This window comes from Panthera tigris, chromosome A3, assembly GCF_018350195.1.
Source record: "Panthera tigris isolate Pti1 chromosome A3, P.tigris_Pti1_mat1.1, whole genome shotgun sequence".
NCBI classification, from domain to species: Eukaryota; Metazoa; Chordata; class Mammalia; order Carnivora; family Felidae; genus Panthera; species Panthera tigris.
The window spans coordinates 111651964-111678199 of record NC_056662.1 but is presented as its reverse complement, the minus strand read 5'-3'; the positions used below and the strand labels follow the sequence as shown (position 1 = coordinate 111678199).

The 26236-nt window shown below is 36.8% G+C and overlaps 1 long non-coding RNA gene across 1 annotated transcript; it reads left to right on the top strand.

Moving 5' to 3' along the window:
• The first annotated feature begins 515 nt into the window (after positions 1–515).
• On the top strand, positions 516–24658 carry LOC122237064. Its single transcript, XR_006215271.1, has 4 exons — positions 516–581; positions 21353–21442; positions 23809–23935; positions 24458–24658. It is a non-coding gene; the product is annotated as an uncharacterized LOC122237064 (long non-coding RNA).
• Positions 24659–26236: the final 1578 nt, after the last annotated feature.

Sequence of the window (26236 nt, the reverse complement as noted above, 5' to 3'; positions counted from 1 at the left end):
GGATATCACAGAAGTGGAGGAGGTCTGTGCAAGTGGCCAGCTGGGTGACTCAGTAAAGTTACATTTGTTCCTGATCTGTAGCAATAATCCAAGGGTATGCGTAAGAGCTGTATCTCTGACATGTGCACTGATTTTATTTCTTCCTAAATTCTGATATTGAGCATATTAAAAATATCCTGGGTGATACATCACTGTTAAGACATTTTGCAACCCAAGGAAAGGGTTGCCTTCATCCATTCCTTACTAGCAGCTCAAAAAGGTGAATAAACCTATCACATGTTTGAGTTGCTGTTAATATCATCATTAGCTAGTATATTGTATCACACATAGAAAGACTGAACAACACTTTAAATAAATTAATTTTTCACAAAAATACATCTTCAGCAAAAGTGAATCCTTTTTAAAGAGAGCTTAACCGAGTAACTTAAGGCAATATATAAGAAAATAAAAATACCTAGGACTAAAATGATATGTTTGTACAGATTCTGTTTCATCAATTAAACCTTGCTAACTTTGTTTTTTTCCTTCAGTGACGCGGAATTATTATTTGAAGAAGCTGTCTGAAATGACTTTCTAAGCAAGTTGGTAACAAATACCTTTGGCTTCTTTTAATAATCGCCTTCATTTCTCTGTCACAGCTACCACCAATAGTCTGTTTGGTCTGGTTTGCTGAATTGGTTGTCAATTAACCCAAATCAAAACTATAGGCAACATTTCCTCCAACTTTTCTGTTTCTGCTGACTTAATTTGTTGTCAAAATACCTAGGTTTCTCTAAAGCTTTGATGTTATTTTTGGTAGGCCTTAATAAGCCATACTGTAACTTCATCTAGTATGAGTGCTAGCCTTCTCCATTTCTTCTCATTCCATTGCTTTTTCAATACCTCGTTATGTCTCAGAGAGTTTGAAATCCTTGTGTCTTTTCCTTCCATCAACAGAAAGAAAAAGACTAAGAAAAATATGGCACTAGCCACGTTGTTTTGGAGTCATGCATTTACACATTCCTATCCCCAGAGTATAAATGTTCTCGTTTTCATATTTTTATCTGAGGTATCTGTCATGTTACTTGTCACATGGCTGATGTGCTAAAATATTTGCTGCTCTAAGTCAGCTAGTGTGTTACCTTATGATTTTCCTTTGCTATGCAGAAATGACATTCTCAGCTATTTGCTCCTCCAACTTTTCTTTCTTTTGACCCTATTCTTTTTGATCAATATTGTTTACTGTAATTTACATTAAATTCATTTATTCCCAAAGGATCGAATACATTTGTTTTCTGAGACATTTTTCTTACTAAAAGAATTTCAGAAGGGGAACATTCCAGCTTGCATCAGATCCCAAATTCTAAATGAATTTAAGAAAATCTTAACACATATTGGGGTGCCTGGGTGGTCGGTTAACTGTCCAACTCTTGGTTTCAGCTCAGGTCACAATCTCATGGTTTGTGAGTTCGAGCCGCTCATCAGGCTCCGTGCTGACAGTGCTGAGCCTGCTTGGGATACTCTCTCTCTCCCCCTCTGTCTGCCTCTCCCCTGCTTGCTCTCTCTTTCTCTCTCAAATAAATAAATTTTTAAAAAAATTAAAAAAGAAAGAAAATCTTAACACATATTAATTTTTTAATAAGAAATGCAATGATCAGGTATGCAGATTCTCTAAAGCCCTGAAAAACTTTGTACATTTAATCAAAGATGGAACATCTTCATATGATTTTTCTCCCTAAGGCTTTTTTGAAGAATTGAGTAAATGAGTATAGCATACATAATCTCTCTTACCTGCATTCTGTAACCAGATATAATGACTAGCTCTTAGGTAACATTTGACCTGTGACTCAATGCAAGCACTGTCTGCCAGAAAAACTGCTTCCCAATCAAAAAATCTCCCTTCTAGCTTCTGACCAGCCAGGTTCTGCACAGTTGTTTAAATTTGAATTTAGTTCCATTCTCATATAATCGGATCTTTAGGTCCATGGTACTTTTGCTTCCAAAGTGATAGTGGAGTAAAACAACGAAATGTTAACTTAGATCCTATCTTCCTCAGGAGACTTACTTCAATGGTTATTCCCGAAGAGAATACTCTCCTGATTTTCCCTCTAGCTCAGTGGCTACACTGCCGCCTTTTGCATTACTAATATGGCTTCCTCACCTCAATCATTACATTTAGGAATTCCTTGACGCTTGGTTCTGCGCTTTAGTTTCTCTTTATTTTCCCCTAAGCAAACATATACTTTATCAGCCATCATAGGGACAGGGCTCACACATGTCTCTGTTTACCCAAGGCCAGTACTCTGTGCTCTAGGCATATATAGGTGACAGTTTACTTGCCATTTTGGGAGGGATAACTTAAAAGCACTTCAGACTCAACTTGGCCAAACTAAATCTGTGACTGTGCTGCACAAGACTGTTTCTATTTCTCTGTTTCCTCTTTCAGTGAAGAGTCCAGTTATCTACCTAGTAGTACAAACCAGAAGGCTAGAACACATCCTTTTCAGCTCTTTCTTTCTTTTTCCTTATCAAATCTATCACCAAGTGTTGTCCATTAAATCTCCTAACTGGAATTTTCCACCTTCCCTGTAAGTGTGAAACAGGCTAGTCTGAGCTACCAGTCTCACTAAAATGTTGCAAAATGCTACTGCTTTCATCCACCCACCTCTTTTCTTGCTTCCTTGTAATGCTCTTCACACGGTATAGGACATAAATCTATTACCGTGATGTAGAACAGCTATTCTCAGGTCCTTTAGGGACCTATTCAGGGGTTCCACAAGGTCAAAATTATTTTCTTAATAATACTATGGTTTGTTATACTCATTCTTTCTCAGTGGACTGGAATTTTCCATGGCAACCTGACCTATGATATTATAACAGAACAAATGCAGAAGCAGATGTGAGAATCCAGTTCTTCTATGGAGGCAAATATTACAGGGACTTTCAAAAATATAAAACTATCACTCCTTTCTCTCTAGTTCTTTTTTGTTTTGAGATAGGTGTTTTATTTAAATAAATATCATACTATTCATGTTAATGCGTAATACATTTACTTTTGTTATTTAAAAAAATGGCATTCATTTTTGAGAGACAGAGAGAGACAGAGTACGAGTGGGGGTTGGGCAGAGAAAGAGGGGAAATACAAAATCTGAGGCAGGCGCCAGGCTCTGAGCTATGAGCACAGAGCCCGATGTGGGGCTCGAACTCATGAGCCCTGAGATCATGACCTGAGCCGAAGTCGGACACTTAACCAACTGAGCCACCCAGGTGCCCCTGTTTTTGTTATTTTAATAAACACTAAAAATTTCTCAGATTTAATTTATAAAACAGTAACTGTTGATAGATATAATGCACAGATGAACAAAGGTTCCTTGAAGTTTTGGTTAACTTTTAAGAGAGTAAAGTGCTCTTGAGACTAACTGCTTGAGAACCACTGTCCTAGAAGGCCATCTATGGCCTGGCCACTCCCCAACTTCCCAAATCCATTTTTCTGCACAGCACACTGCTATTTTTCTGCTCCATCAACCTTGGCGCCTCTCAGTTCCTATTTCTTGCCTGTTTCCCTTCCAATACAGGCACTTTGCCAGAAACTCTCTTTCCCACCCTCTTTATCCAATAAACTCAAAGCAGTTCTTCAGATTTCATCCTCTCGACTGTCATTTCTGTAGGCAAGCCTTCTCTAATCTTGTTGACTGGGTCACATTTACTATTTTAGGATCTCATGGCATTTGTACGTCTCACTCATTATTATGATCGTAATAGTGCATTTGTTTCTGCCATTATTTAGTTTATTTCTGAAGGCTCACTAACAAACAATACCATGAAATCAGGAGCCAAGTCTGTTTTTGTTCAGTACCAAAGGTCCAGTGCTTAGCATGGTACCTAGCGCCTAGTAGGAATGTATGGAATGAATAAAGTGGATGAGCTGTAATTATGCCACAGGGACAAAAATAGTCCTATAATACATAGTATTACAAAGAGTAATTACAAAGGAGTAAAATACAAGAATAAAACTAAGGAATTTTCAAGTTAGGTAAGAATATCACAAGGATTTGGACAAAAAGAGAGTAGTCTAATGATCCATCTAGAAGGGAGAATAAGGTGAGAAAAGGCCCAGGGACAGACAAGTAATAACCATAAAATTATATTCATTGGGGCACTTGGTTGGCTTAGTTAGTTAAGCATCTGACTTAGGCTCAGGTCATGATCTTATGCTTTGTGAATTTGAGCCCCACGTTAGGCTCTGTGCTGACAGCTCAGAGCCTGGATCCTGCTCTAGGTTCTGTGTCTTCATCTCTCTCTGTCCTCCCCCCTGCTCACGCTCTGTTCTCTCTCTCTCAAAAATGAATAAACATTAAAAAAAGAGTCTCTTATAAAATTATATTAAGAAGTAAGAACATATTGAAAGGAGTAGTAAGAGACACGATTAGGAAGATAATCAATATCCAAATCTTTAAACCTTTGGATGTTAACTTTAGGAATTTGAGATTCAAACCATAAACAAACAATGGGGAATCCAGTAAGTGCTTTTGGAAAGGACAGGCAGGGACAGTAGTGCATTTGGGGCACATTCATCTACTGGCAAAGTGTGAGATGGATTAGAACAGTGGTGGGGAAGCTAGTTGGGGAGCTACCTAGACTTCTGCATAAAATTCCTCAGAAGGACTGTGGCCGCACAAAATCTGTTTTCAGAGACCGAGCATGACTTCATGGTGTTGAGATGGAAATTTAAAAATAATAAATCTTCAAGAGAATGAGCTTTCCTTATCACAGTCTTCTAAGCTGTTTCCTAAAGCTAAACAGTGCCTTTATAATACAGAGTGAACACAGAGTTCGTATGTCACTCTCTAGTCCTGTGGTTCTGGAAACATGCACTTCTGTTGCAGTGGGTATTGGACATGTTTCCTCCCTTGTGTGAGCTGTAACTGTACACCCAGTCATGTGATGTTTCATACCTTTATGGTGCATTCACCAACAACCATGCTGTAAGTGTCTTCACTCCAGATTGGATTTTTATGTACTTGGAATCATGTCGGAATCAAAACTCCAATAACCTGAACTGAAATGAGAGAGAGACTTTTTTTTTCATTTTCTCTTAAACCAGTTTATAGTCAGTTTGCCTCAAGGAACCACAATATCAGTGAACTCTATAAATGGTTGTTGTACAGATAGAGTATGTGCACTGAGTCTGTTTTTGAAGTTGAACAAATGAGAGCATGTTGCTTTATGCCCTAGAACTTTGTTAATAGCTTCCCATGTGGGTTTTCCCAGAGCCTCAAGAGGCTCCACAAATGGGGACTCTGAGAAGAAAAACCTTTAACATTATGGGGAATACCCCCACCCCCCGCCCCATACTAAAAATGTAAAAACCTTATAATTTATCATCTTTTTAAGGTGCTGGAATACATTTGGCCCATCCAGTCTGTGAGGACTACAATTTATTTATTGCTAACTCTGGGCTAGTACTACATGGGGTCCTTTGAATATATTCTCCAATTTAATCCCCATAAAATCCTAGATAGCAGTAGTCTTATTTTTATTTCCATTGAAGAAATGATGATTCTGAGAGTTAGAAAGTTTAATTAACTCCTCCAAGTTCATATAGGTAGTAAGTGTTGGAACTACGCTTTTATGACCTATTCATTCACTCCAAAAAAGACTTTGGAGAATCACTAATGAGTAAGAGTCCTCTTGGAATTTGTATTTTAGAGGTGGAGAAAGATTTGGATGATCAACTAGCAAATAAGTAACTAAGCAACATGCTTTCAGAGCAATATGAAGTCTATGATGATAAATAAAGCAGAGTAAGAGGACAGAGAATGAAAGGATAAGTTTTGCGATCCTATTTTTGATAGCGTGATGAAGTCAGTCTTCCATGGGGCAGTGACATCATTTGCACTGAGCTTTGAGTGGAGTGATGAATCAAACTTTATGAATGTTTTAGGGAAAAGTGTTCTAGGTAAAGACCCTGAGGCTAGAAAGTGGTAGCATGTTCCTCAGAGAATGGCCTGAGCAGTATGGGCCAAGGCAGAGCCCTAGGGGATGAATCTAGAGAGTTACTTAGGTAGAGATCATGAAGGCTCTTGTTGGATATAGTAGAAAGTTTGGATTTAATTTGTTAGAGTGATGAGAAACCACTGGAAGGTTTTGAATAGGCTACCCCTAATAAAATTGCCAGGTTTTTAAGAGTGCCACGTCAGGAATCAGGGGTAGAGAACAGATATATATTTCTTATTACGTTGCATGCTTGTACCGTAAATCTAAGCTGTTACCTCTTGGTTCTTAGATTATTATATCACCAATCATTATTACATTGTGATAGATGATTTCAGTAGGTTTTCCTGATTTCTTTCTTTCTTTTTTTTAATATGAAATTTATTGTCAAACTGGTTTCCATACAACACCCAGTGCTCATCCCAACAGGTGCCCTCCTCAATGCCCATCACCCACTTTCCCCTCCCTCCCACCCCCCGTCAACCCTCAGTTTAGTCTCAGTTTTTAAGAGTCTCTTATGTTTTGGCTCCCTCCCTCTCTGACTTTTTTTTCCCCCTTCCCACCCCCCATGGTCTTCTGTTAAGTTTCTCAGGATTGACATAAGCGTGAAAACATATGGTATCTGTCTTTCTCTGCATGAGTTATTTCACTTAGCATAACACTCTCCAGTTCCATCCATGTTGCTACAAAAGGCCATATTTCATTTTTTCTTTCATAAATTCAATCTATCTGCTATACCTGGTTCAAATTATTTATTATAATAATTACTTACTGATTAAAATCATTATAATTCTAAAGAGAGTTTTCAGATGAAGATTCATTTCTTCATTAGTTTAAGAACACTCATAATCATTCCTGTCTTTGTGTTTTTTCTCAAATGCTGGTTTCCTTTTCTCAAAGTGAGAGCCATTTCTTACTTATGATTGATGTATATTTCCAGGTCCATTTGGAATCACCTTCTCTTCCTCTCCAAATTCTCACCAAACTCTCCCTTTTTTGACCTTCTATAGTAATTATTGCCTTCCCAATTCATCCCAGAATTGATGTATATATTCATTTATTTAATTATTTATACATTTTTACATTTTTTGGTTGAGTTAATTCACTCATTCATTTAAGAAATATTTATCATGAGCCCATTATTTTCTAGGCATTCCTCTAGACACAGGGAATTGTGTAGACAAATTTATTTTAATCAATTTTAATGAAATTAGTTTTCATTTAATAAAATACATAGCTTTTAAGTAAGGAATTCATTAGTTTTGACAAATGTTTATTCAATATATGAAACATTTCCATCATCTCCAAAGTACCAAAGTCTCTTTGTGCATGTTAGCAGTCTACCCTCCTACCTGACATGTCTTCTTTCCCATCACCATAGTTTAGCAGGCTATTTTAGAACTTCAAATAAAGGAAGCTATACATTATGATCCCTTTGACTTAGGTTCCTTTGCTAATCATTATGTCTGTGAGATGAACCTATAATGCATTTTTGGTTGCACTATAGGTTATATATAATGCATTATAGGTTGCATTTTTAGTAGATTGTATATTTTTTAATGATAAGCAGTGTTCCATTGCATGTATATCCATACATCTTTTAAAAATCACCGGTTTATTGATATTTGGGTTGTTTTTAGTTTCTGGCTATTGTGCATAAAGCCTGCTATAAACATTTATGTACAGATATTTCTCTGGAAGGATGTTTACATTTCTCTTGATTAAACTGATGAATGGAATTGCAAAATCTCAGGAAAGGTGTATATTTGAATATGTAAGAAATTTCCCTGCCCAGTTGTAGCATTTTTTTCACTCCTAGTAGCAACATGTGATAGTTCCAATTGTTCAAAATCTTCACTAACACTAGGTATTGTCAATCTTTAAATTTTTTTAAATTAAAAAAAGTATAAAATTATAAAATTTTGTTATTATAGCATGTGTGAAGTTACATCTCATTCTAGTTTTAAGGTGCATTGCTTTGGTGGCAAATAATGTTGAGAATGTTTTTTGTTTATTGGCCATTTCTTTATCTTCTTTTAGTTTTATTTATTTATTTTTAATTTATTTTAAGTTTATTGTTAAGTTTTTAACGTTTATTTTTGAGAGAGAGAGAGAGAGAGAGAGAGAGAGAGAGAGTGCTGGGGAGGGGCAGAGAGAGAGGGAGAACAGAATCTGAATCTGACTTCAGGCTGTGAGCTGTCAGCACAGAGCCCAATGTGGGGCTCAAACTCACGAACTGTAAGATCATGACCTGAGCCAAAGTCAGACACTCAACTGACTAAGCCACCCAGGTGCCCCTATCTTCTTTTATCAAGTGCTTGTTCCAGTCTTTTGCACACCTACTTTTGTTGGATTTTCTTATTACTGAATTACAGGAGTTCTTTATGTATGTATATACATTCACATACAAACATAAATACAAATGTATGTCTTATAATCTGTGTCATTTAAAAAAAATATTAATTGGTATCTTCTGAAGGACATTCTTAATTTAAGGAAGTCCAATTATTTTATATATTTTTTACAACTTGAGCTTTTTATGTCTTTCTTTTTGTTTTTAAAGTTTATTTATTTTGAGAGAGAGAGAGCACAGGGAAGGGGCACAGAGAGAGGGAGAGAGAGAATCCCAAGTGGGCTTCTCCCTGTCAGTGCAGAACTCAACTCAGGGCTGGATCCCATGAACTATGAGATCATGACCTGAGCTGAAATAAGAATCAGATGCTTGACTGACTGAGCCACCCAGGCATCCCTGTGTTAATAAATCACTGCCTGCCCCACTTGGTGAAGATTTTATTTTGTATTTCTTGTAAATATTGTCACATTTTAGCTTTTATGTTTTAGTCTGGATCCACTTGAATAATTTAATTTTTCTGTATTTTAAAAGGTACTGTTTCACATTCATTACTTTTTCTATGTGGTTATTTAGTTATTTGTTCAAATTACAGGCATACCTATTGAATTAACTTGGCACCATTTTCAAAATATTGTATGATCTCATGTATATGTGGAATCTCAAAAAAATAAATAAATAAAGCTGAACTCATAGGAGTGGAAAGTAGAATAGTGATTACCAGGGGAATGGAGGTGTAGGAAATCAGGAGATGATGGTCAGAGGGTAGAAAGTTACATTATATGGGATAAATAAGTCTAGAGACCTAACGTGTGAACATGATAACTATACTTACTAATACTGTATCGAACACAGGAAATATGCTAAGAGAATAGAAAAAAATAAATGACTTCTGGTTTAAGCTTTGATGTGTAAAGAGCTTGGAAATGATCACTCTTGTCCTTACAATAAAAGAAAAAGCCTAAAAAATAAAATTAATGACTTTTCTTAGCTCTATCAGAGGATTGAGGTTACAGGGCAAACCACCACTCTGAACGTTAGAAAGACAGTAAATTGAATACGGTGAGCCACCGCTGAGATCAGCTAAGGTGAAGCAGAAACCCCTGAAGCCAGAAACAGGTAGGAACACTTATATGGTAACTCGGAAGAATTACTAGAGTCTGAATGTGAACTAACTTGAGAAGTAAAACTTCTGGGGGCCCAGTTTTAGGGAGGTCCCCACACATGCATGGGTATTATCTCCAAGAGCTCCACCACATTCTCATAGCAAAGATCAGAGGGAAAAAAAATTCCTCCTGCTTCAGGCAAGAAAAGAAGAAAATTAAATAGTTTTAAATACAGCTGGGTAATCTTTTTGCAATATATAAGTATATCAAATTATAACACTGTACATCTTAAGGAATGTTATATGTCCAAACAATCTGCAAAAATTTCTTTCTAAATATGCTCAGAGAGTTCTTTGTAACAAATCCTTGCTCTCCAAAGGAAGCTACTTCATCTTGATTCTTATCTGACATGGAGGAAGGGAAATTAGACACCCACAGCCTTGTCTAGCCTCCCTGTCTCAGGTAGGGGAAGGGTGAAAAAGGCTAATGAATTCTTCTGAAGATCACAGCCCAGGAACTCAAGCTTGCTAAAAAGTTGAGAGTCAATCATAAGATTACAGAATGCTTCCCTTCCTTAACACTAGAACCACATCAACAGGACTTCAGGATAATAATGGATTACAACCAAGACACTTTCAAGATACAGATTCTACTTGAAAAGAAATTCTCAGGGAAACCCAAAAACAATTGAGGGAGAAAAAACAAAAAACAACTAGAAGATTAGAAGAAACTAAGACCTCTGACACCTATACCAAAAGCAAACATTAAACACAGCTCAGCTCCTAACCAGATTTAAAAGAAAAACCCTCATAGTAAAAGCCTAAGTTCCTATTAATGCATTTACCAACAACACAAAAAAATTACAAGGTAAAAGGGGCACCTAGGTGGCTCAGTCAGTTAAATGCCTGACTCTTATACTGGCTTAGGTCATGATCTCAAGGTTAGTGAGATCAAGCCCCATTTTGGGCTCTGTGCTGACAATACAAAGCCTGCTTGGGATTCTTTCTCTCCCCCCTCTCACTCCCCTCTCTCTTTGTCCCACTTGCTTTCTCTCACTCTCAAAATAAATAAACATTAATTTTTTTTAATTCAAGGTGAAGAAAATGAAGACATAAACATCAAAATTAGACTCAGATGTGATACATTTTAATAAAATTATCAGAGAATTTAAAATAACCATGATTAATATGTTAAAGGCTCTAATGGAAACAGTAGATAATATGCAAGAATAGATACGTAATATAAACAGAGGTAGGAAAACTCCAGGTACAATTCAAAAGGAAATGCTAGAAATCATAACACTGTAACAGAAATGAAGAATGCCTTTGACAGGTTATTAGCAGATTGGATATAGCCAAGGAAAGAATCAGTGAAAACGAAGATAGGTCAATAGAAGCCTATGAAACTGAAATGCAAAGAGAAACAAAAATGAAAAGCCAAAACATCCCAGTATATCCAAGATATCTAAGACAAATACAAAATATGTAAGATACTAGTATTTGGGAAACTAGAAGGAGAAGAGAGAAAGGAGCAGAAGAAATATTTAAAGCAATAATGGCTGAGAATTGTCCAAAAGTAATAATGTTAACTATAATAAATACTGTACCACACTAATGCAAGATGTTAATAATAGGAGAACCTGCTTGATTCAGGTAGAGGAAATATGGGAATTCTTTGTACTGCCCTGTATTCATTTTTTTTGTATTTTTGTAATAATTTATTTTTGAGAGAGAGACAGAGACAGAGTATGAGTGGGGGAGGGGCAGAGAGAGAGGGAGACACAGAATTCAAAGCGGGCTCCAGATTCCGAGCTGTCAGCACAGAGCCTGACATGGGGCTCAAACTCACAGACTGCGAGATCATGACCCGAGCCAAAGTCAGACGTCCAACCGACTGAGACATTCAGGCGTCTCTCATTTTTTAAAAATTGTTACTTTAAAATTTCATTTTAAGTTTTGTTATGTTTTAGGTTTGCCTTAGGAATAAGTTTCTACCTCTAGATCTAATTTTTTTCTTAAGTTTTACTTTAAATTTTAGTTAGCATATAGTGTAATATTGGTTTCAAGAGTAGAATTTAGTGACTCATCACTTATATATTACACCCAATGCTCATCACAACATTGCCCCCTTAGTATCCATCACTCATTTAACCCATTCTCCACTCACCTCCTCTCCAGAAACCTTCAGTTTGTTCTCTGTAATTAAGAGTCTCTTATGGTTTGCCTCCCTCTTTTTTTTTCCCCTTCCCCTATGTTCATCTCTTTTGTTTCTTAAATTCCACATATGAGTGAAATCATATGTGTTTGTCTTTCTCTGACTGATTTATTTTACCTAGCATAATACACTTGAGCTCCATCCACATCATTGAAAATGGTAAGATTTCATTTTTTTTATGGCTGAGTAATTAATATTCGTGTGTATGTGTGTGTGTGTGTGTGTACATATACATACCATATCTTCTTTATCCATTCATCAGTGGATGGATTTTTGGGCCTTTTCTATAATTTGGCTATAGTTGATAATGCTGCTATAAATATTGGGTGCATATGCCCTTTGAATCAGTACTTTTGCATCCTTTGAGTAAATACCTAGTAGTGTAGTTGCTGGGTCATAGGATAGTTCTATTTTAAATATTTTGAGGAACCTCCATACTCTTTTCCAGAGTGACTGCACCAGTTTACTTTCCCACCAACAGTGTAAGAGGGTTCCTCTTTCTCCATAGCCTCGCCAGCCTCTGGTGTTTTCTGTGTTGTTAATTTTAACCATTATGACAGGTGTGAGGTGGTATCTCATCATGCTTTTATGCAAGGGAAACAAAAGCAAAAATGAACTATTGGGACTTTATCAACTATTGGGACTTCTGCAAAACAAAAGAAACAATCAACAAAACCAAAAGGCAGCCTACAGAATGGGAGAAGATATTTGCAAATGACATATCAGATAAAGGGTTAGTATCCAGTATCTATAAAGAACTTATGAAACTCAACACTAAAAAAACAAATAATCTAGTTAAGAAATGGGCAGATGACATGAATAGACATTTTTCCAAAGAAGACATCCAGACGACTAACAGACACATGAAAAGATGCTCAACATCACCCATCATGGGAAATAGATCTAATTTTCCATTTATTATAATTTTCCTTCATCTAGAAGAACACCTTTAATATTTCTAATACTATTTTATCTGCTGCTAACAATTTCATTTTTTTTATTCATTTGCAAAGATTTTTCTTTTTTTTATAATTTATTTATTTTGGGAGAGAGAGAGCATGAGCAGGGGAGGGGCAGAGAGAGATGAAGAGAGAGAATCTGTATGTAAAAAAAGATCTGTATGCTGGAAACTATAGAAAGCTTATGAAAGAAATTGAAGAAGACACAAAGAAATGGAAAAAGATTCCATGCTCCTGGATAGGAAAAACAAATATTGTTAAAATGTTGATACTATCCAAAGCAATCTACATATTCAACATGATCCCTATCAAAGTAACACCAGCATTCTTCACCAAGCTAGAACAAATGATCCTAAAATTTGTATGGAACCAGAAAAGACCCCGAATAGCCAAAGCAATCTTGAAAAAGAAAATCAAAGCAGGAGGCATCACAATCCCAGACTTCAAGCTATACTACAAAGCTGTAATCATCAAGACAGTATGGTACTGGCACAAGAACAGACACTCAGATCAATGGAACAGAATAGAGAATCCAGAAATAGACCCACAAACATATGGCCAACTAATCTTTGACAAACCAGGAAAGAATATCCAATGGAATAAAGACAGTCTCTTCAGCAAGTGGTGCTGGGAAAACTGGACAGCAACATGCAGAAGAATGAACCTGGACCACTTTCTTACACCATACACAAAAATAAACTCAAAGTGGATGAAAGATCTCAATGTAAGACAGGAAGCCATCAAAATCCTTGAGGAGAAAGCAGGCAAAAACCTCTTTAATCTTGCCCTCAGCAATTTGTTACTCAATGTGTCTCCAGAGGCAAGGGATACAAAAGCAAAAATGAACTACTGGGACCTCATCAAAATAAAAAGCTTCTGCACAGCGAAGGAAACAATCAGCAAAACTAAAAGGCAACTGACAGAATGGGAGAAGATATTTGTAAATGACATATCAGATAAAGGGTTAGTATCTAAAATGTATAAAGAACTTATCAAACTCAATACCCAAAAAACAAATAATCCAGTGAAGAAATGGGCAAAAGACATGAATAGACACTTCTCCAAAGAAGACATCCAGATGGCCAACTGACACATGAAAAAATGCTGAACATCACTCATCATCAGGGAAATACAAATCAAAACCACAATGAGATACCACCTTACACCTTTCAGAATGGCTAACATTAACAACTCAGGCAACAACAGATGTTGGCAAGGATGCAGAGAAAGAGGATCTCTTCTGCATTGTTGGTGAGAATGCAAGCTGGTGCAGCCACTCTGGAAAACAGTATGGAGGTTCCTCAAAAAACTAAAAATAGAACTACCCTATGACCCAGCAATTGCACTACTAAGCATTTATCCACGGGATACAGGTGTGCTGTTTCGAAGGGACAAATGCACCCCATGTTTATAGCAGCACTATCAACAATAGACAAAGTATGGAAAGAGCCCAAATGTCCATCGATGGATGAATGGATAAAGAAGATGTGGTATGTATGTATATATATATATATATATATATATATATATATATATATATAATGGAGTATTGCTCAGCAATCAAAAAGAATGAAATCTTGCCATTTGCAACTACATGGATGGAACTGGAGGGTATTATGCTAAATGAAATTAGTCAGAGAAAGACAAAAATCATATTACTTCATTCGTATGAGGACTTTAAGAGACAAAACAGATGAACATAAGGGAAGGGAAACAAAAATAATATAAAAACAGGGAGGGGGACAAAACAAAAGAGACTCATAAATATGGAGAACAAACTGAGGGTTGCTGGAGGGGTCATGGGAGGGGCATGGGATAAATGGGTAAGGGGCATTAAGGAATTTACTCCTGAAATCATTGCTTCACTATATACTAACTAATTTGGATGTAAATCTTAAAAAATAAAAATAAAATTAAATTAAATTATAAAAAAAATTAAAAATAGAAGATCATCCTTTAATATTTCTAATACTGTTTTATCTGTTGCTAACAATTTCTTTATTCATTTGCAAATATTTTTCTTTCTTTTTTTTTTTTTTTTACAATTTATTTATTTTGGGAGAGAGAGAGAGCATGAGCAGGGGAGGGGCAGAGAGAGAGGAACAGAGAGACTCCCAAGCAGGCTCAGTGCTGTCAGCACAAAGCCTGATGCAGGACACAGGGCTTGAAGTCATGAAACGGTGAGATCATGACCTGAGCAGAAACCAAGAGTCAGACACTTAACTGAGCCACCCAAAATGTCTTTATTTCATATTTATTTAAAAAATACTTGGTTGAGTATAGAATTCTGCTTGATGTTTTTCTTTGTTTATTCAAGTCTATAAAGATATAAGGTCCATATCTCCTGGCCTACATGTACATATATATCTTAAAAATAAATATGTATCTTTAAAATATGTATACACATTTTTAAAAGTTTATTTTAGAGACACAGAGACAGCATGAGTTGGGGAGGGGCAGAGAGAAAGGAAGAGAGAGAGAATTCCAAGCAGGCTCTGTACTGCCAGCACAGAGCACAACATGGGGCTCGATCTCACAAAACTGTGAGGTCCTGACCTGACCTGAAACCGAGAGTCAGACACTTAGCTGACTGAGCCACCCATACACCCCTATATACATATCTTGAAGAATGTATCTGCTAAATCTGACATCTGCAGTATGTCAGGTCAGTTTTTTGTTTGTTTACTTTTTTATGTGACTATGGTTCTAATTTTCCTGTTTGTACACCTGGTAATATTTTTATTGCTTACTGGACACTTTTAATGGCACATTAAAGGGACCCTGTGCTCTATTATATTCCTCTGAAGAATGTTGATTTCCTTTTTTTAACGTTTATTTTATTTACTGAGAGAGAGAGAGAGAGAGAGAGAGAGAGAGAGAGAGATTGAGAGAGAATGTGTGGTGGAGAGTCAGAGAGAGAGGGAGAGAGAGAGTTCCAAGCAGACTCCAAGCTGTCTGTGTGGAGTGGGATATGGGGCTCAATCTCAGGAGCTGTGAGATCATGACCTGAGCCAAAATCAAGAGTTAATCCACCCTGGTGCCTCTGTTGATTCCTTTTCTTTTCTTTTTTTTTTTTTTAATTTTAACGTTTATTTATTTTTGAGACAGAGAGAGACAGAGCATGAACAGGGGAGGGGCAGAGAGAGAGGGAGACACAGAATCCGAAACAGGCTCCAGGCTCTGAGCGGTCAGCACAGAGCCCGACGCGGGGCTCGAACTCACGGACCGTGAGATCATGACCTGAGCTGAAGTCGGACGCTTAACCGACCAAGCCACCCAGGCGCCCCTGTTGATTCCTTTTCTAATAGGAAGTCTTTTACTAGATGATCACCCTGAACTTATGGAAATCTTTCTTTGTTAGGGTGGGTCACTGAAACCCTCAAAGTGTTTAAAAAGTTCTTCTAAATATGCTGCACATTAAACTCCAAACATTGTCCTGTCTTCAGGATCTTGAGAGGCATTGTTCACTTTTAAGCATTGTTATGGTGGATCTAGAGTAAATTTTACTCTTTAGTGTAGTTTTAATTTCAAATACCTGCACTTTTTGTGTTTCACCTTAATGCCCATAGTGTGAACCAGATCTGTTTACTCTGGCTGGGACAGAACTCCAAAGCCTCTCATAACTGTTGGAGCCCTATTCTGTCTGTCATACCTTAGTCCTCATAACAGCCACTTACTGTACAATCCCATGTAGTGTCAACCTTATGTGGATGTCCCACACTCTGGCTGAGGACTTGTGAGGACTTGACACAGACTTCTAGAATCCACCGTGAGCCCAAGTCAGTGTTTCTGGTGTTTGTCCCTGAAGATTTCTGTAGCTTCTGCCACTTCAAATATTGATATCCATCTCTTTATCACAGCAGAACCATTGTGTCCTGTGTGGGTTCTGTTTATCTGTACTGGTTTGGGGCCGTTGTCTCCATAGAGCTAGAGAAAACATGGGACTTCCTCCTCTCCATGGTTTTGTCCAGTTTTATAATTGTTTGCTGTACAAGGACTACTCCAGCTCAGAGACTATTATAACTGGAAGCTGAAGTTTAATACTATATTATTATCTTTTGAGTATATATGTTTTCCACAACTTTGTTGTAAATCTCTTACAGGCAAGCCTCAGTTCTCTCATTTGAAACTCCCAAACTGTTAGAATTTGGTGGGCATACATTTGTCCCTTTGTTAATTCATTAATTTATTCCACAAATTTTTACTGGATACCTGTCAAGTACTAGCCACTGTGTTAGGTACTTGCAAGAATAATTAACGTAGGACATCTGCTTGTATGAGCTCATAGCCTAATTAGAGATGTGCTGTATTTTGTGGAATAGACACATAAATGAATTTTTAAAAAACAATATAGTTTGTATCTCCAAACTACAAGGGAGGAAATTAGAGAAATGCATTTCTCTTGGGGAGCCAGAGGGTACACTGTCTTGTTGGTGATTAAAAATTGTAATTTAATTGAATTTTACAGTATATGAATAGAAGTTATTCTCTAAAAAATCAAGTGGCATCAAAATAAATTTATGTAAAATAAGGAAAAGAATAATCTTGTGACAGTGCTACTCATTGCAAGATGGTACCACCAATAATTACCCATGCTTTTGGGAAGGAAAGGAATTATTTTATGTCTGTGAAGAAAGTGAATCCATAAATAGCATCAAATTCTTAGTCTCTCTCTGCAATGCATAAAGGGCCTTGTTCTCATAGATTTGTTTTCTGTCTTATTGAAAACATTGGCTAGTTATTAATTCTCTTCTGTGCTTCTCAGCTTCTTCCAAGTCTTAGTAAAGTACCAATTAATATTTTATTATCTCTGAAATGCTTGTTTCTGTGATCAGAGTGGTGATTCCTCTACAGCTGGCTTTGCACCTACTGGGCACTGTTGTAGTCATTGCCATCACTGATTGATGCTGTAGGAACTGAAGGCATATAGGAAAAGGGAAGATAAAGGAGAATATGGGATAAAAGTCCTGGACCAACATGCTTCATTACTTAGGTTTCACGAGAATCTTAGGTAGAACACACGTCACAGAAAGTCAAAAAATCATCAATATTTATTAAGTGCCTGTTGTTCGGGGGGAAATAAGAGGAGTATCTGACATAACTTTAACCTTGAATGAGGGCTTACAAAGCTTCCAATATTATATATTAGTTGGGAAGGCAAGACACCTACATGAAAGAGTCCTGGATTTATTTCCCAAATATATTTAACAATTTTTGGTGACCAAAGTACTGAGAGTACTGAGAAGTTCACAAAGAGAAATATAGCAGAGAGCTCCTGAAGATGCTTACAGTCTGGCAAAGTAGACAGATATGCAGAGATGGTTATGATACAAACATAATGAAATAGGTGTTAAAGCAACATACAAAATGTATTTGGATCTTACTATATGTCATGTACTAACTCATTTGATCCTCAATACAATCTATGATGTAAGTACATCATTATTCCCATTTTACAGATGGGAAAACTGAGAAGAGAGGCATGTGAAGTCACTTGCTCAAGATAACATAACTAGTAAGGGACAGAGCTAGGGTATGATCTTAGACTGTGTTATTCGCACATTCGTCAAAAAAAATCAATAATGGAATGCACAGGGGAAAGCAAATTATTCTTAGAGATAATAGGCTGCTAAGGGATGTGAAAACATAAGTCATATTATCATAGGAGTTAATTATCAGTGATAAGGTACAACTAGTCTCCAACTGCATGAGGAAAACATAAATTCAGAAAGTACACCCATCTTCTGATTTCAAAGCTAACACACATCTCCATGCCAAGGTGGAGCTGGATATCTGCAGAAAAGAGTCCATGATTCTTATTTTTACTACTTATCTACCATCCCCTAAAATATCAAGAATTATTGCAAACTCTCACTCAAGACCATTCAAATCTGTTAGGATTTATTTTCCCCAAATCTGATAATTATTTACTCAGTTCCTTCAATCCTTTAATCCAAGTATGGTTTTACCTCAAGAGCACACACATCTTCCAGTCAGCAGAAATATTTATTCCTCCCTATAAATTATTAAATTAACTTTATGGCTTAGAACTAAGTACCTCATGAATCTTGTTATCATGAATTAATAATAATTCTGTACATTTATATAATGCTTTACAATGTTCTTCCACATAAATTATCTTATTTAATTTTCATAGCAGTGTAGTGTGCTAGAGAAAGTTGATATTAATACCCCAATTTTCACCATGAGGAATCAAGGACTTAGGAAAGTTTAAGTCACTTTCTTGAGTTCATATAGCTATGGATTGTTGACCTGGGTTTAGGACTAATCCAGTCTTTCTCTCTCTCTGTCTCTCTGTCTCTCTCTCTCCCCCACTTTTCTCCCCCCTCCCCCACTCATTAGGGCTTGATCATATCTGAGTGATGAGAAGAATTTGAGTTCTTAAAAGTGTAAAGACGGCAATCACAGATAGAATGATGGTGAATTCACTAGGGCAGCAGCCCTGTGAGATCTGGCCAAAAAGCATCATGCAGGCTGTTGTAGTCATTTATTAGAATTGTGCCAAGTGGCTTAGAACTTCAGTGAGGTAGCACTTTAGAGATGGGAGAGATTTAGTCAGAGGCAGGGAATTTTGGTGGCCTTTGAAGGAGAAGTAGAATTTGAATAGGTGGAGACAAAATTTATATTTTACCAGACAGAGGGGCTGCACACACAAGATAGTAGGAAAAATATCATAGGAAAATATTTGGAAGGAGGGGATTACTATATTACAAACCATACGATGGGGATTAGTCAGAAATCAGGTTGGATAAATAAGATGGGGAGAAGATAATTAGATTGGAAGCAGGAGATACAAAAGTGGGACCTGTATCATGTTCTTGAAATAGGGACTAGCATGTTAATGGACTGTTTGGGAGTGATTGATCCATTCCTATTGGCAGGTGAGTAATGTTGACGCAAGGAGATCAGCTGGGAAGTGTTTAGTTGATGTTGATGAAGGCCCCAATTGTGGGATTAGTGTAGAAATGGAGGGAAATGCAACATTTTAAATAAGGAAGTGTATTGATATAGTGACAGACTGGATGCAGAGGATGAGCCAAAAGGGATATTTAAAGATGACTCCAAGGTTCCTAGTCTTGGAGGTAAAAAGAATGTTGCAGCTAACTAACACCAAAACAATGCTAAAGAAAGGAAGTACAAGGATGCCTGGGTGGCTCAGTCAGTTAAGCATCTGACTCTGAATCTCAGCTCAGGTCTTGATCTCAAGGTCATGAGTTCAAGCCCTATGCTGGGCTCCACACTGGGCGTAAAGCTTACTTAAAAACAAAAAGGGAGTATTTTAGAAAAAGGTTTCCCTTAGTGCATTGAGTATGACATGACATTATCCCTGGGGAGGACATCTATGAGGAGAAATCTTATGGGCCAGTGAGAAAGCAAGGTAGAATGAGTTTGGTCTGAGAGACATTGATAAGCCATAGCATTTCATGCCATCAGATTTTGAGTTAACACAGAGGCATGAGTGAGAGAAATAAATGCAGAGGTTCAATGTTCGAGGCTTGTAGAATTGTCTCAATAAGGTGCTAGAAGATGCATGGAAGCATAGAAGAAAGACCCAGAAGTAATAACTAGAGATGCAGGAAGAGAATCAGGAGAGAGGCATGTCAATGGCCTTAGAGAAAAAGAGTCAAGAAGTCGAGTAGGTCGATAGTGTAAAAAAAAGAGTCAACAATAAGAATTTAGAAGAAATATACCATTGGATATGATAATGTAACCAGTGGAATTTGGGGGAAATAATTCAGACTGAATAAGTTAATCACATTTTATCTACCAATATCAGTAAGTTATTGTATGTAAGGTCCATTTAACATTTAACATATTACCATTTATAATATGTATATGTATAACATTTATAATACATGTACAGTGTATGTGCGTGGGGTTCACTTTAACATTGAACATATTAGCATTTTTTGCTATTTTAAATATACAATGTTAGAAAGTCAAGGACCTACAAAACAATTTGTAGAATTCGTACTGAAAGCTATGGACATAAATATGACCTTTAGAAATTTTACCCATGTGGATGAAATTGGACTTCAGAAAGTTAAAAAGATTTATAGGAAGAGTGAAATTTAAGAATTAAGTAACGTAAAAATTTTGTAAAATATTGAAAGTACCCCTAAATCAGAATGGAAAAAAAGAAGAGACAGCTCTTGCAGTTCTAAATAAGTTGTGTACTTTCAAGCACCTGGTGCTGAGAAAATTTTAGAAAGAGTATATTTAGTCACAATCTTACCAGCTCATCATGCATTTCCTATTTTCTTGATTCTCACTTTATTGCTAGAGAGATTTGCATGAAAGAAGAATATCGTTTTAAAAGTTTCATCTGTTTCTCCTGTTTATTCCTTTACCTGAAGTCATAATCATATTTCTATGGGAATAAATTATGATTTCACAAACAAAGGATTATAGCTTTGGGAGGATAATTAGATGCTAGAAAATGAGGTTCTTAAAATGAGGGTCTTGTTTATAATATCAAGCATTTGTGACAAACACAATGAGTCATGATGAAAATGTGCCCTAAAATGTGACATGTCATGTGGATAAGTGTCTAAATCCTGCTGAAGGGCTTTCTGGCATCTTTAAAACTTTTCTGCTGTGGTATGGATTTAAAAACAATAGGGTAGTTCAGCCCAGCCCTGTCATAGAGAGTTCACATGAGGAGATATTTCTTTTCTGGCTTAAATTGCCTCTGTAATTTTATGTGCCTATCACCATTATTGCTACAGAGACTTCATTTGGATTCCAAGGACCTGGGATGCCAAACGTCAGCAAGTGAAATGTGCCTCCATGATACTAATTCCTGATCATCACCAGAGGTAAGCAGTGTTCCAGTTACTTCAACACACAGTGGAGAGTCAAGAATTCCATGCAATTACTGAGAAAACAATTGTTCAAGATTTCCTAGGGAACTTACTTTTTTCATCCAAGTAGATTATATCTACCTGGGAGTAGAAATTGCCTAAATCTGCCAATCTGTTCAGCAGTGGAAGGTGAGCTCTAAGGTAGCACATACATGGAATGCTGCTTTGTTCATTGTCAAGTCTCCAGTGCTTAGCACAGTGCCTGGTACACTGAAGGTCATGTGTGTGTGTGTGTGTGTGTGTGTGTGTGTGTGTGTGTGTTTTGAATGGGTGAATTAAAAGAGTCAGTCAGTGTCATTAGGATCACTCCTAAGAGCAGACTACTTTTTGTTCTGTGTCTCTAAGAAAGACATTCTTTCTGCCACACTTTTCTCAAGCTAGGAAGGAACCATATAGTCTAGTCCTTCTGTTATGATTAAACATCATGGGTATTTTCCAAGGTTTCTACATGTGTCTTCTGCACTAACAGTTCAGGTTAGATGGTTAGCTGGAAGGGTTCCTAAGCTTGTGTTGCTGAGCTCTTTCTCAGCTAGATTTAAACCCTCTTGGGGCAGAAATGTCTTCCCATAATACTTTTCTTATGCATTATGCCAACTCAAACAGGATGAATCCCTGAGGTCATATTTCAGTATGAATGGGCCCTATGAGGTTTGGCTCCCAAATTGTGAGTGGAAAGAAAATAAAAACATGCCAGGAGAATGAAAGTCATCTTTTTTGCTTTTTTTTTTTAATTCAAAATTATATGACAGGGGCATCTGGGTGGCTCAGTTGGTTAAGTATCTGACTTTGGCTCAGATCACGATCCCTCCGTTTGTGGGTTTGAGCCCCTCATTGGGCTCTGTGCTGAGTGCAGAGCCTGCTTGGGATTCTGACTTTTCCTCTCTCTCTCTCTGCCCCTCCCTGACTTGAGATCTCTCTCTCTCTCTGTCAAAATAAATAAATAAACTTAAAAGAAAATTATATGACAAAATCCTCATCATTTAAAGAAGCAAATTATATTCAGCAAGAAAATATATGAAAATAGTATTTTAGACATGTATTAGTTTATAAATAAATAATGATATTAGTTTTTTGCATATTGCCATTTGTCAGTGTTTTTTTTTTAAGTTCTGTTTATTTATTTTCAGAGAGAGCACATGTGTGCATGAGCAGGGAGGGGGAGAGAGAGAGAGAGAGGGAGAGAGAGAATCCCAAGCAGGGTCTGTGCTGTCAGTGCAGAGCCTGACATGAGGCTCCATCCCATGAACTGTGAGATCATGACCTGAATCAGAGTCAGGAGTCAGTGCTTAACCAACTGAGCCACCAGGTGCCCCTCAGTTTGTCAGTTTTTAAAAATTTGTAATTGGTTTGAGATTATATTCATTTTAAGTAAAATTTGCTTTAATATCTAATTTTGTGTTATAATTTTGTATTATTTTTCTTGAAAAGGGCCACCAAAATTATATAAGCTTCCGGCAGCACACATTTGTTTCCTATACCAGTTGTGCTTGCGTTTCACTAACAGAGGGAGTCTACATATCACCATTTTAGTTGATGGGAAAAGAAAATAGAAAAAAGGTCTCAGCATTCCTCTTATATCTACCTGGAAGTGGCAAGAAACCCTTTATGCAGAATCTCTGGGCAATGAGCACCTAGTTACCCCTAGTGAGAGAACAGAAGAAGCAAAATATATATATAAACTTTCCAGGGAAAGTTCCTGAGTTCTCTGGTCTCATAGATGTGATTGAAAGGTGCTGAATTTGGAGTCAAAAGATTTGAATTATTATTCCTGACCTACCTCTTATGAGCTGCGGGACCTCACAGATATCACTTCACTTTGCTGAGTCTCAGTGGTGTCTCTCTTTCAAATGTGGTTTTTAATATTTGCTTATTGCACAAAGATCTTAGGATCAAATGAGTTAAGATATGTTGCAATATATTGACATGAGGAAATGTGTACTGATTTAAGTTGTTACTGATACATGTTACTTCTTAGTAGGGACAAAACAGATTTTGTAGTGGAGTAGGAAGGTACCTTGTCTGCCCCTCTTCAGTGTTTGGAACAGTTATGGGTCTTAGGATGATAGGAAGATGGGGAACCAACCAAAAGGGAAGAGTCATCAGTAGAATTTCAGCTTTGACTTCTCTGAAATCCTATTTGTGAAGGTATCTCAACCAGTCCATCAGCTGGCCAGTGTCTAGCAACAACCATCTAATTATTTTTGACACTTCCAAAAATTGTAATAATCCTTGTATTTTATGGGGACTCTGTTATCTGGAACTGTTGGTACACAGAACAATCTATATCAAATGATTGCTCTTATCTTTACTTCTGTTTTCAGGACCAGTTGCACAATGCATGAAAAAACATCATTATGAGTGGCTATAATGATAGTAGAAAGATCATCTTACTAGGAATGAGGATATTCTGTTTAGTTACAGCCTTTAAAAAAGCAGTGTAAACCTGAGGTAAGTCATATACCTTCTCTGAGTTTCAAGTTGTTTTTTTTTTATTGGTAATATTACATCAGCCCAATTTAACCAAAAGTGTTATGAATATCAAATAATAAGGTATAGATGTTGAAGGATTTGCCAAGCATGCAAAGCCTACCCAATTAAATGGTGATATTATTTGCTGAGAATTACTAATTAGAAGGCAGTTAAATAAATTAACTATGAGATTGAGAAATTGAGAAATCAGCAGACACAAAATCCACTAATTTGATAATTCCTAGGGCCATTAGCTTGTCATATATACACACGCACACACATAATAATAATAAATGAAAAAAAAAATCACTCCTTTCATCTAAAATTGCCTTTCCTTGTCTGGATAGTTTGGTGCTGAGAATCTGGCATCTACCAGTTCCATCTACAATGATTGTTTGAAATGTTTAATCAATCTTTTATAAAATGTATGTCTGCAGCTTTTGTAATTGGGACTAAACAAAGGAGGTGCTGAATGTATTTTGCTCTTTTTCTGATTGTCAGACTTTGCAACTGGCAAGCATTCTGGACCACAACATCCCACAATGCACTGGTGATAACTTTCCTCCCAGACAGATATCAGCTAACCACAGTGTACAATCAGCTGCCCACATTGGAAGACACAAATCAGAAAACCACTGTTCCATAATCACAGAATTGAAAGAACTGCATACGTAAAATGACAGGCTATTAATTCTGGTTTGGAAAGCCTGAATAGGACTTTTGATGAAGTTTAATTTTTTTTTGGCTCTCCAGAAATGGATAAATCATTTAAAATAAAAATAGATGTTGTATTATAGGATGCTCATTTCTCTCAATATTTATTATTTGGGGGAAGTGTTTTTTTAATGATGAAAAATAATGATGGTGTTCACATGAATGCTCCAAAATAGCACACAGTTCATCCTCTGTTGCCTCACTAAGCTCTAGATTTGAAAATTGTTTGGTGTAATTTAAGTAAACCTCTAGTATATAAAATTTTAATTGAAAAGATATGATATTTCATTAAATGCTGTCACACGTTGCTATTGTTGCCAAATGAGGCTTGGCAGTACCTTGGGGACACTTCCCTACTGATTGGATTTTGTCTCCAGCCTGAGCCAAATATAGCCTTCAAGATACATATCAGCTATCCTGTGTTGCATGAGAGGATTACATAGACATAGATGTGGTATACATTTATATGTTTTTATAGCATTTATATGATTTATATTCATATGAATATTTTTATCAGCAATTTCATTACAAAACTGCAGTGGCATGAGAATAATTACTTTTTAAAAGTCTTGCACCTGGAAGAGTATTTATAGTTCCATGAATTATCTATACAGAATGCTGTGACAGTAAGATACAAAAAGATGGGGGTGGGTAGTGGAGAACACAGTTTGGAAGTAAATATACTCTGGGAGTCAGTCTAGAATATATAAGCAAGAAAATTAAAGAGAATCCTTTTTTGTTTTTGCAAATTCTTTTTCCCATCTATGGTGAATGAACTTGATTTTTTTTTTTCTGGGGTTAACAAATTCACCTTTTAAAAATGTAGGGAATAACAATGAAAGGCATATGCACATGACCACTGCATTCTAATTAGGACCCACATAATCATATGCCAGTTTGACTTATGTCCTCTGCAAAGTATGTTAGGGCCAAGGAACCAATAGGACCACTTGCCTCAAATTCTCTAGAACTTACTGAAGTGGTTAGTGAGCAACAAGAGGTAACAGCTGCGTGCTCAGTGAAAAATCTAATTCACCTGGAGAAAACTGCTAACGTAAATCCACCGTTTTTCTCCATTTGCTCCAAACCTGGGCATTTACTATAGGATGCTGGTTTTGTGTAACCTTGCATCTTTAATTGTTACTTCTTGCCCAAAGCCTCAGCACAATGCTTGATGTTACTGACGTGAGTAGTGCCGTGGCCATCGGTGCAGCAGAAGGGACTTGCTTCCAGATTCTGCTTCCAGTGGCTGTCACACTGGGCTTCCCAGGTAACCACTCCTGTCCGTGTCCTCAGAGATTTACAATTAGTAAGAATCCCAAGAACAGAAGCTCAAAATAAGACCAACCTCCAAAGTCTAAGGTTTATTTTTCATGTTTAACACTTTGGTGGAAATATTTGAAACAAGGAATCATACAACTGTCCTGACGAATATTATTGAGCTTTCTCCTTTTACAGTCCTGTCTGAAACTTAGTGCTAAAGTGTTTTTGTTTTGTTTTTTTTTAATTATCATTTATAAGCTGAAAGCATTTTCTGCTTTACAAGCAGTTGACACATGAATTCAC